This window comes from Pteropus vampyrus, unplaced genomic scaffold (assembly GCF_000151845.1).
Source record: "Pteropus vampyrus isolate Shadow unplaced genomic scaffold, Pvam_2.0 Scaffold16, whole genome shotgun sequence".
NCBI lineage: Eukaryota > Metazoa > Chordata > Mammalia > Chiroptera > Pteropodidae > Pteropus > Pteropus vampyrus.
Window position 1 is genome coordinate 3,959,564 of NW_011888797.1, and position 4,534 is coordinate 3,964,097.

Here is a 4,534-nt window from a genome sequence, read left to right on the forward strand (position 1 = left end):
TCATCTTTTATAAAAAGAGGCACCATCCTGTACTTACGTACGGGAAAATTAATCATACAAGTGTGAGATGAGAGAAAGATGATAAAAGGGCAGTTTTCAGAGATGGCGAACTCAGAATGAATCAACAATATGATGTGGGTGCCAGTAACAATAATGGAATGGGTTCTGTACTGTGTCTCCAAAATGAGAAACTTGATAGCCCTGCTCAGTTTCAGGATGATGAGGCTATATCTGGAGTATTTTTATTTTCTTTGCTTCTGAGCCCCCCAAAATGACCAAATAGTGAGAAACTTTGAAATCATACTGTACGAAGAGTAGTTAAATGAACTGGGGACTCTGACTCATTCTGAATCTTTACGTTGACAGTTTCTAGTAGATAGTGCACAGAAAGTACCCAGTACTGCATGGTGAATACACACACTCTACTTAGCAATATTGAATGTAGTTTTTTAAATAGTTACGGTGATATTCCATCATAGTTTATATAACTAGTCCTTTTTAGTTGAACTTTTGGATTATTTAGCATCGATTGTTACTTTTGTAAGTATTCAGTGTTGTATGTGCTGGTTTAAATGAAAATAATAAAATGTTCCTATAGACTGAATATGTCCTTCCAGAATTCATATGTTGAAACCTACCCCTCAATATGATTGTATTTGGAGGTAAGGGGCCTTTGGGAAGTGATAAGGTCATGAGGGCAGAGCCCTTCAAAGTGGCATTAGTGTTCTTATAAAAGAGGTCCCACAGAGACCTCTCACCCCTTCTGCCATGTGAAGTACAGCAAGAAGGTGGCCCTCTGTGAACCCGGAAGTGAGCCCTCACCAGACACTAACTCTGCTGGCACCTCGAACATGGACTTTCCAACCTCCAAAACTGTGAGAAATAAATTATTTGTTGTTCATTAGCCACCTAGTCTATGGTATTGCGTTATAGCAGCCTGAATGGAATAAGACAAATATATTTAGAAAGAGCAACTTAAATCTTTAAAATAGTGGAAAATAACTGTAGATTAGAGAAGTTGGACTTGTTCATTTTAGAAAAAAAACCTTACAGAGTTAGTTTTTAAAATACAGCAAAATCCGAATTAACTGGACTCCTCAGTTGTGGTTTGCGTGCACGTGTGTACGCCCATGTGTGTATGTTTTGGAAAAGACTATCAGAAAATACACGGTGCATCAAATTCAGACAGTTATAAAAACCAATCCTTTGAGCACTGTTACTCAAGAGAAGGGGAGAGGAAGCTATGGAGGCTAGGAGAGAAGGAAGGGTTAACAGCAGGGAAAAGAGAGGTAGTGCAGAACAGTTGTGGGAACAAACATAAATGATAGGGAAAAAAGCGAACTAGGGGAAATAAAGTCATTCATACTTATAAGTTTGATATCAGGGTGTTTTAGACAATAATTCTTTGGGGCGCATCCAGAGTCTGGACAGATTTGGTTCGATTGCCTACACATTCTCCCTGTATCACCAAATCTCACCCCTCATTTTCATGGTAAGGGACCACAGGTCCTAAAAGGATGAACGACTTGACTAAGTGCTCTTTTGTTGCTGTTTCTTAGACAATTATTGTTCATAAACATTGCAGAATTCTGAATTATGAAGTGACTTTTACCATGTATAAATACAACAAATGTATTTAAGAAATATTGTCACAGTAAAGTTGAAAGAGATTATGCTGATTACAAACATAACTATTATGAGATAAAAGAAAATTATATTATCCAGAACTCTTTAACTTCCCAGCCTTCAAGTTCATGAATGCTTTTGTACAGAGGTAATGCTTTCTTCTGCCAAGTAATTAAGAGTGTTGTAATCCACTTTCTTTCCTTTTGTTCTGGCTATTAAGAAGCTGTTATGATGATCAGGCTAAAGTTAAGGTTCAAAGAGCATATATTTGCACAGAACTTACACATTCTATTTTCCATAGCTTCATTTTTTTTTTTAATTTCTTTTCTTATTTAATTCACCATAAAGTGCCAGAGATCATTTTTAGAAGATTAAGGGAAACATCAGTATTATAGATACATTTCTAGATTCCTTTCAAAATTGATATGTATCTCTAAAATAAATTCCAGGTTTTTTTTTTTTTAATCTTCATTTCCATCAACTGATTTTGAAAATACTAATTTTCACTCTCTGAGCCTCAGAATTTCTAAAGATGCTGAATGACCCCTAAATATGCTAAGGGAGCCACATTTTATAAATTTATTTTTTTAAAGTTCAGAACCTTTTTGTAATATGAAGGGCGGCTCCCTAATTTATGTATTTTAAGTTTGGATTTTTGTGAAGTGCTCAAAATGGGACACATCTGTGAAACTCAGAGTGGTAGGTTGCCTTCCTGACAGTGTGACCAGACTAAGAACAGACCTCATGCATTCTTTCAGCCACTCATTTATTGTGACCACACATCTTTACTCTTATATATTACAGCTGAAAGAGGCTGTTATTGTCTCGGTAAAACTGCCACTGGCCACAACCAAAAGTCACAGTTTGTTTTATTAGCATTTCCAGATAGTAACTGCGCACGATCTCACAATGTAACCTAGCCTTATCCAACTTCTCATTAGAATATTTAAATCAGAAATATTGAGCAACCAACATTTTGACAATTTATTGAAAAGAGCTATGAGTAGTATTAAAGAAAAGTGTGAAAAAAGGACATTTTACGTTATACTGGCTACAGTTTAAGCACTTCACTTCTCTTCATTTTTACATTTTAACTTCTTGTCTACATATTTTCCCTATATGTAGCCTTAGTTTACAATACTATTTTGTATTTTTTTTCCCCACTTTAAAATATACATTAAACAAACGTGGTTCCATAGTATAGCAGTTAGCACATCTGCTTTACACACAGAAGGTCCTCGGTTCACACCCCAGTGAAGCCACGGTCCATGGTCTACAGCCAGGCCACTCTGAACAAGCCCCATCCCGTCTGGCAGGGTCGGGCCTGGTTAGTACTTGGATGGGAGACCACGAGGAAGACCAGGTGATGTAGGCATAAATAATAATAAATAAATAAATAAAATATGCATTAAACATTTTCTGTGCTTTTACAGAATATTAAATACATTTAATTTTTAGGAGCTGCATCATATTTTCTCATTAATTTTTATTGAGTCATATCATTTTTTAATATAATTTGAGAACAATATATTTAAGGAAATAAAATTCTTAAGATCCAGTTTAATATTTTCCCACTAATTTGTAACCTTTTTAAAATCAACTTACTCTTAAAGATTGCTTGAAGTAAAAATGCCTCTGAGTGGTTTGTCCGTTGTGTAAACGGGATTGGGCCCCTGTTTTTCTTTGAGAATCTAACATCCAGCCCAACCACCATAGACAGTCTGTTACCCTGTACCTGTGTCAGCCATTTACCCTTTTCCAAGGGAATGCTTTAGTTTGCCTTTTTAAAAAACAATTTTATTAAGGTCTGATTTACTTGCTATAAAGTTGACCCATTTAAAGTGTGCTTGCTGCTAGTTTGCCTTTTTAATCTCTACTTTCCGAGCTACCTGCCTTCCTCCACATTCATAGAGAAAGAAAACTAGTGAGTAGAGCATCTTGCCACAGAAAATAGGACTTTTCTCTTCAAATGGTCAATGGCACTTGTCTACTTTATTTCTTAGTGTTTTTTTCCCCATTACCTGTTTAGTGGTATTATTTGAGTTTCATAAAATGTGTTTACTTCCATAACTTTGTGCTCTTGCAGCCGCTTGAGAGAGTCATTTGTGGTTATCAGAAATATTTTTTGGAAATTGTTTTCCGGGAAGGCCTAAGTCCCCTACAATGAACAAAATACTCAGAATATTTTGAACAGAGTTTAAATAATGTTCAGAATAGAGGTTTGGAGTGGATTTTCCTGTAGATTTGTAGACATTTACAAAATATCCATTTCTAGTCCTCAGTGCCAAAAAGCAAAAACCCAGCAACAATTAAGAAACAGAGCCAATGAAAAAATAAATAAACAGGCAAATAAACCAACAGAGAACTTTAAATTGGAGGAAGGGTGACTACATGGTGACATGGTGACTATAGCTAATAACACTGTATTACATACTTGGAAGTTGCTAAGAGAGTAGATCATAAATGTTCTTACCATAAAAAAGAAATGGTAATTATGTGACTTGATGGAGTGTAAGCTTAAAGCTGTGGTAGCAGTCAGTTTGCAGTAGGTAAGTGTATCGAATCAACACGTCATACACCTTAAACTTATACATTATATGTCAATTTTATCTCGGTAAAGCTGAGAAGGGGAGTTAGGCTGCCGGGGCAGTTAGAGTAGAGGGGATCTTTGTGACAAGAGGAGTGCACACTGAGGGTAGGAACACAGATTGCTTTTATGGACATTTTAACCCTGTTTGGTGGCCTTTCAAGTTTCTGTACTAGAAAGTTCCCATTTCAGAGAAAATACAGGCTGACTTGACAGGACTGGTAAGTTTTAATGATCACACATCTTGTCATTAAACCATGTGAGAGTTAATTAATGTTTGGTTAGTAGGCACTCAGCAAAGGTGGGTTGAATGTGTACATA

The 4,534-nt window shown here is 36.1% G+C and overlaps 1 protein-coding gene across 3 annotated transcripts in view; it reads left to right on the forward strand.

Annotated features, from left to right (window-relative positions):
- Positions 1-4,534, forward strand: part of TDG (thymine DNA glycosylase) — a 21,449-nt gene that overhangs the window by 5,818 nt on the left and 11,097 nt on the right. The gene's annotated exons all lie outside the window — the stretch shown is intronic.